Genomic DNA, 7,738 nt, shown 5'->3' with positions numbered 1-7,738 from the left:
AGCCAATGGACTATTCCACTGGAGGCAGAGGTGGAGGTAGAAACCCAGCTGGTGGAGAAAGACTGCCCTGGAGGCTCTGTGCATTTCTTCTTCCCATCTTTCCTCACCTTGCTTAACAACTTTTTTTTAATCTGATGTTATCTAGCTTTCAAGACAAAGCAGAGGTATCATTTCCTCACCCGGATGTCCCTAACTGCTCTCTCTTCCATCCACGCAACACTGACTGCTAGCATCTCCTGCCATATTTGTGGCACCCTATTAAAAACTTCATGGGAACTGGATGGTTAGGCTTTTTAAGAACTTTCTCACAATTCAGGCTTGAACCTGTGAGTCAAACTCAAGTAATAAATATTCCCACAAGTGTATGTGAAAGATAAACATTTAAGTGAGCATTATGTATCGCTAAGAGAGTTACTTTGATAGTCCTCTTTGAGGCTCTAGTACTAGTTTACACTCCTTAACCCCTGGGACTTCCAGAAAGTTCCAGCATTATTGGAGAAGATGCTTGGTTCCTTTCAAGACAACATGTTTGTTTGATTGTACTGGTTAAGAAGTGAGAGTTTTATGTTTATAATCAGTTCTGCTTCTTAATGGTGCTCTCTTGCAATATTCAATGAATGTTTTCCTGATTAGAGGTAGAAAGAAGAGAAAAGAAAGAGAAAGTGAATTATTTCTTATTTATAAGCAAAAATACTAGGTGATTAAATAAATATACTTGAAAGAGGAAACATTAAACTATTTTAACACATTGAGAGACTTTCTTAACAAGTCTAAGGTACTTTCTGAGTAAAATGCCATAAATTTTTATAATACTCAAGAACTGTTATCATCCCCATTTTCTAAGGTCTGGAGTTAAAACCATATTTCTGGATAACCCAGAGACAACCAAGATAGAATCCAGGCCTCACTTCCAAATCCCACGACTTTTGGGCTTGCCACCAGATTTGATATATTAACATGTGCAGGCTCTGGTTGCCATAGACGGCCCAGCTCTCCTGATGGAGGGGGCCATCACACATGGAAGCATGCTCTCCACCCATTAGAAGAAAGAGACCCACACCATGACTCTCTGCTGCTCCACAATTACTGAGTCTTCTTTGGGTGTATAAGTCTTCTCTTTTATTAATGGGAAAAGGTAAACACTTCTGAAAAGCAAATATGAAACTTTGCCTATAATGAATTCATTATGGATGAGTCTATTAAAAACTTTACTACAGGAGGTTTTCTAGAGGGGAAAGAAATAAAGTCCCAGGGCAGGGAGACAGAGTGGGAAAGACTGCAGGAAGAGGAGGCAAGGAAGAGAGGAGGCAAGACCTTGACTTCGTAATTGTGTGAGCCCTTTTCTGTGTGGATGACGGTCTGCAGTGTCCACTGTCTTCTCCGAATCATGCACCAGATAGGGGTGGGGCTGCGGAAGGTGGAGCTGAGGGGTGGGGGTGAGGAGTGAAAAAGGCTGTGCCTTCAGAAATGGGAGAGAAACTCCGAGCATCCGGCAGACTGTATCCTAAAGCCAGGTTGACAGCACTTGGAGTGATTTCTGCTTTATCCAGCTTGACTAGTTGAGAGAATGTGGCCTTTTAAAATGCACCATTAAAAATAGTACATCACCAATACATATACAGAAGCAAGTATTATATAGTTCTTTAAATGTATCAGCACATATTCGTGGAGATACACATACATTTACCATTATCTAGATTTTCATAAATGGGATCACACTGTATATATAGTAACTAACATTTTTGGGGTATAACAATGATAACATGTTAACGTGCATAACTTGTTTTAGTCTCATAATAGCCCTGCAAGTACCATCTGTACCCCCATTATACAGAGAGGAAGAAAGGCATACAGAGGAAGTGGCTTGTCAAGGTCACATAGCTGGGAAGTGGCAGAGCCAGGGTTTGAGCCCAGCTGTCTGGTTGTAGAACTCTTACTTATGACCAAGTCAGACCATCTCTCCTGTTGATTCTGTTACTTATTTTTTATTTAAAAATGTCTTTTGGGGCACCTGGGTGGCTCAGTTGGTTAAGCATCTGACTCTTGGTTTTGGCTCAGGTCATGATCTCAGGGTCATGGGACTGAGCCCGGAGTAGGGCTCCACACTCAGTGGGGAGTCTGCATGAGATTCTCTCCCTCTCCTTCTGCTCCTCCCCCATTCACACATGCACGCACTCTCGCTCTCTCTCTCTAAAATAAATAAATCTTTTTTAAAAAAAAAGTCTTTTGTAAATATATTTCCATGTCAGTTCATCTCATCGTTTTAAGTGGCTGCATAATGTATAAAATTCCATTCTGCATACGCTCTGTATTTTACTTAATCATTTCCTATTGACGTTTAGATTGTTGCTTATTTTTCTCTCAGGATGCTGCAATAAACATCCTCCATCCACGTGTACGTATCCACGTGTACGTGGGTCTGTATATGTGGGTCTGTATGCACACATCCACACTCCTAGAACTGATTGCTGGATGGGACATTGTGTATCCTAAACCCTGTGATCAATTACTGCCAAATTGCCTCCAATTTACACTCTCATCATCTGCGTGTGAGAGTATCAATTGCCCCCCAAAATAACTCTGGATATGGTCAATTGTAGAATTTTTGGTTAGCAGAGGGATTTTAAGTCCTCATCAAGCTTTATTCACTTCCCTCAAAGAGCTAGGAGAGGAAGGGGTTGTGTGGGTGGTTACAGAAGACCAGGCACTTTAGCTTCTAGACCCACACCCCAGGCCCTGCTCTGCAAACCCACACACCACTTGTATCAAGAATAAATTGGAGTGGTTTTTTTAACTTTATGAATTTATTTAATTGGGTTAATTATTTAAGTTGAGAGACTAAATGCTTACAGTAAAGTATGTAAAGTGCCCTCTGCTTAAGTGTGCAGCTTGATGCGTTTTACATAGGTAATTGACCTGTAACCACCACCAAAGCTACACACAGGACATTTCCAGCACCTCAGAAGCCCTCCATACTCACTAGCTCTCTCTGCAAGTGTCCATTATTAGCTTGACTTCTGTCAGTATGGATTAGGTTTGCCTATTTCTTTTTTTTTTAAGATTATTTATTTATTTATTTATTTATTTATTTATTTATTTATTTGAGAAAGAGTGAGAGAGAGCATGAGCAGGGATTGGGGGGTGGGGGGGTAAGGGCAGAGGGAGGGGAAAAAACAGACTCTCCGCCAAGCAGGGAGCCCGGCACAGGACTCGATCCCAGGACCCTTGGATCATGACCTGAGCCTAAGGCAGACGCTTAACCTACTGAGCCACCTAGGCACCCTGCCTATTTCTTAACTTTGTATAAATGGAATTGTAAAATATGTTCTCTCTGTGTCCTCTCTGTGTCCCTTCTGTGTTTTTATCATTTAATATTGTGGGTGAGATTCATTCACATTGTCACAGGACTAGGTTGCTTGTTCATCTTTATTGCTGTGTATATTTCGTTGCATGGATAAACAATAATTTAGTTATCCATTTTGTATTGTTTCTAGCTTGGGGCTATTCTTACACATCTTTTGGTCAATACTTTGGGCATAGACTGAGGAATGGAATTACTGGGTCATAGGGCTCTTGTATTTGTTTTAATAGATACTTCCAGCCAGTTTTCTAAGTTGGTTGCACCAATTTACATGACCACAGGCAGAGCAGGTAGTCTGCGTTGCTCCACATCTCAGCAACACTTTCTATTGTCAATCTTTTAAAAAAATTTGTACCGTTCTGGTATGAGTGTACAGATACTACATTGTGATTTTCATTTGCATTTCTTTAGTGACTAATGAGATTGAACACCTTTTCCTATGTTGATGGCCACTTGGATATTTTCCTCTAGTATGCATTCAATATTTTTGTAATATTTCTTTGGGTTATCTGCCTTTTTCTTACTGATCTGTAAGATTCTTTATGTATTTTAAATCTGAGTTTTTTGTTGGGACATGAATTGCAAATATATTCTCCCACATTGTGGCTTGCCTCTTCGTGTTCTTAGTGATAGCTTTTAATGGACAGAAATTTTTAATTTTAATATAGCCCAATTTTTTTATTTTTAAGTCAGTTTTCTTGTGCATGCTTAAGAACACTTTGCCTACCCAAAATCATGAAGATATTCTGCTGTATTAGCTTGTAGAACTTTGACTTACCTATCATAATTAAATCTAAAATCCAACTGGAATTGGTTTTATTAATCACATAAGGGAGGGAGAAAATTGATTTCTCCCTTACATGATCCAATACCCCCAGGCACAACTGATTGGATAGAACATTCTTTGCTACTGCACTGTCATAAATCAAGTGACCATGTAGGCGATGATCTGTTTCTGGACCTCCCATTCTTCTTCTGTGCTCTGTTTTTTCTTCTTGAGCCAACACCATATTTTCTTAATTATGTAGCACTGTAATAAACTTGATATTTGATAGTGCACATTTCCCAGCTTTGTCCCTCAAAACTGTCTTTGCTATTCTTGGCCCTTTGTCCTTCCATGTAAAATTTAGAATCGGCTGGTGTTTTAAAATGGAATTGCATTGAATCTACTGGTTCAGCTTGGGGAGAATTGGGGAGAAAACTGTAGTCTTTGTGATATCCAATCTTTGTCTCAATACATTGACATGAGATATCCCTCCATTTATTTAGGTTTTCTTGAATTTCTGTCAGTATTTTATAGTTGTTGGTGTAGAGATACTGAATACCTTTAGTTCCTAGATATTTGACTTTTTAATTCTATTGTAAATGTCATTTTAAATCTAATTTTATAATTGTTTGTTGCTATAAATACAATTGAGTTTTTAAAAAAATTAAAATCCAATAACCTTAAGAAATGCACTTATTTATCCTAATAGTTTAATTGCTATGTTCAAAATCATAATGCCTGGCAATAATAAAAGTATCATTTCTTATAAAAGTTATTTATTTATCAATTTGTTTTTCTTGCCTTATTGCACCTGCTAGGACCTCCAGTAACAGAATGAATAGAAGTGGTGAGAGCATACTTCTTTGTTTCCTTCCTCACGTCAGAGGGAAATATGTCAATATTTGACCATTGATTGGAATGTTTGCTGGTGGGATTTTTAGAGTTACCCTTTAGCATATAAAGGAAGTTCCTGGGGTCCTGGGATCAAGTCCTACATCGGCGGGCTCCCTGCTCAGTGGGGAGTCTGCTTCTCCCTCTCTCTCTGTCCCTCCCCCACACTCGTGCTGTCTCACTCTCTCAAATAAATAAAATCTTAAAAAACAAAACAAAACAAATAAACAAACAAAGACATTTCTTCAGAGTGCCTGGTTGGGTTGGTTGGAAGAGCACGTGATCCTTGATCTGAGGGTCGTGAGTTGGACCCTGAGCCCCACGTTGGGTGTAGAGATTACTTTAAAAATATATAGATAGATGATAGATAGATAGATAGTGAGAGAGAGAGAGGGACATTTCTTCTACTACATGACTTGAGAATGCAACCCAAACACTTTATCTGGAGTAGATGAAAAGCTGGCTTGTGGTGGGCTTATTGAGAGATGCTCTTGACATGGAGAGGCACTATAAGACTCTTCAAGGAGTACTTTGACTCTACATGATCCTCACTTTATGCTCTAACTTTAGACCCAAACTTCTAAGTAGGATGTCATTCCATTGTAAGAACCCTCTGCTGCTCCTGAGATTACAAAAAAGATGGATGGGATTCAAGGCATTTTGGAAAGAGAGGCATGCATGTTGCCATTCTTGGGAAGACAGGCATGAATGGCCATGCAAGGAGTAAACCCAGATGTAAGGGATGTGGTCCATAAAATTTACATGGTGAGTAACAAAGAGTCCCCAAATCGGTGCCTTAAGGAAGACAGATGCCTGTTTCCCACTCATTAACAGTCCCCACACTGCGAGACCAGCTCTGTGAAATAAATTATAGCTTTGATCCTTACTGGCAAGGACCCAGATGCCTGTCTTGTGACCCCGCCATCCTAGGGTACTGTCCTTGGCTACAAGACTGAAGCCAGATCATGAAATGTCACTGAGGGGGAAAGAGGGTCCAGGGCAGCAAATTCCTTTTCAAGCAAGTGAGGCAGGAGTGGCGCATACCTCTTCTATTCACATTCCATGGATGACAACTAGCTATGTGGCCACACCCAGCCACAAGGAAGGCAGGGATGTGTATACATGACTTCAGTTGTGGGGTCATGTACCCAGAAAGAAGGGGAGAGCAGATTGGGGTGGGAGAACAGTGACCTGTGTTTACCCAATGAGGAATTCCAGTTCTGAAGTGGTGACTCTCCACTTAATGTGTTAATTAATCTCCAATTAACGTGTTTTTTAAATAATCTCTCTAGATTGTACTTGATATCCTCAAACTTTCCACATATTCCTTGATTTGGCGCCAAAGATTGTTTAAAGACAGGCATCTACCTTTTCCCAAAACACAGTCCTGGGGGAAAAGAGTAAACCATCTGAGGGCTCGGGTTGTTTGAGAGATGAAGGAATGCCAACTTGGTAGGTTTAGGGACCTCCCTAGCAACACTGGGAATGTTCCTAACGGCAGCACAGAGCTAGGACTGTGGAAATGCCAACAATGGGCAGCCTGACATTTTTTTCTACCTCCCTGAAGAATTTCTGTGCTGAGGGAATTCATTACCTTCCCAATTTCCTCCTCTTCCCATCTCTAACAGTTAGTCAGAGCCAAGTGTTCATAATGCAAAGGCCCAGGAAAAATAATTAAAAAGAACAAAGGGGCTCCCCCTGCCGTGGGTTTTTGGTTCAGGTACCTGAGCAAAGTCCACAGACCTACACCTGGCTGGGCTGAGGAAAGGAACAGAAATGAGCCCTCCCCTTACCTCCCGGGCAGCCTCAGGAAGAGTAACCAAAGGAAGGGGTCTGTGGAGGAACAGAGGGCAGAGGTGAGGCAGAGGGAGAGAGCAGGACCGGCACAGCCTAGCCCTGAGGCCTGTATTTCCTATGGGGAACGTTCGTCCCGGTTCCACCCACAGCCAAGACTCCCTTAGGCCAGGTGAAGTAAAATGTCAGTGAGCCTGCTCACCATTCTCCCAAAGCCAACTCTCGCCCCATCCTCGGCCATTGAAAGTACCCAGAGGATGGGAGAAGGAGAGGTGTGTCCAGCATGTGATGGACAGAAGTCTGGCCCAGCAGAACAAACATTCATGTCTGATCCAGACACCCAGAAGTTCTGATGTAATGCGTCTGGATGGAGACATCAGCAGCAGGCTTTCTAAATGTGTAAAGCTTGCCGGACCTCAAGTGATCTGTTAGCCCATTGAGAAAAGGTGGGACATTTTAAGGATCAGGAAACCATCTTGAAAGTGAGATGATTTGCATAAGATCACCGCAGACTAGTCATTTGATTCTTGTCCAGAAACCGCAATTTAACTGCCCGGTGGAGGAAAAAGAGAATGTTTTTTGGGATGGATTCGCAGGTTGTCCCTGCCTGTGTGGTTTGTAGGGATAATATGGTTTCATTTTACTCTTGCAAAAGGGACTGAGGGAAGGCCATCTGAGTACCCGGGGCCCCACCTGTGTTCCCCGTGCGCCACACGGGGGTGAGCCTGCGTGCAGGGGAGTGAGGACATCCAGTCACTGCTTTACATGTTGCCAATGCGTGAATATTTGTGCCACATGGTTTTGGTCTCTCCAGGAAGCTCAGCCGTTAGACATTTGTGCCTCGTTTTTTTCTTGTCTGGCATAAGGCAAGGCTCTCTCCACTGTGGAGAATCCAGCTCTCCCCTTCTGCTCTCAATCACTCACCG

This window comes from Mirounga angustirostris, unplaced genomic scaffold, assembly GCF_029215605.1.
Source record: "Mirounga angustirostris isolate CCGP_5_RB_7025 unplaced genomic scaffold, mMirAng1.0.hap1 SCAF_5, whole genome shotgun sequence".
Taxonomy (NCBI): Eukaryota; Metazoa; Chordata; class Mammalia; order Carnivora; family Phocidae; genus Mirounga; species Mirounga angustirostris.
This window is presented reverse-complemented; position numbering follows the sequence as displayed.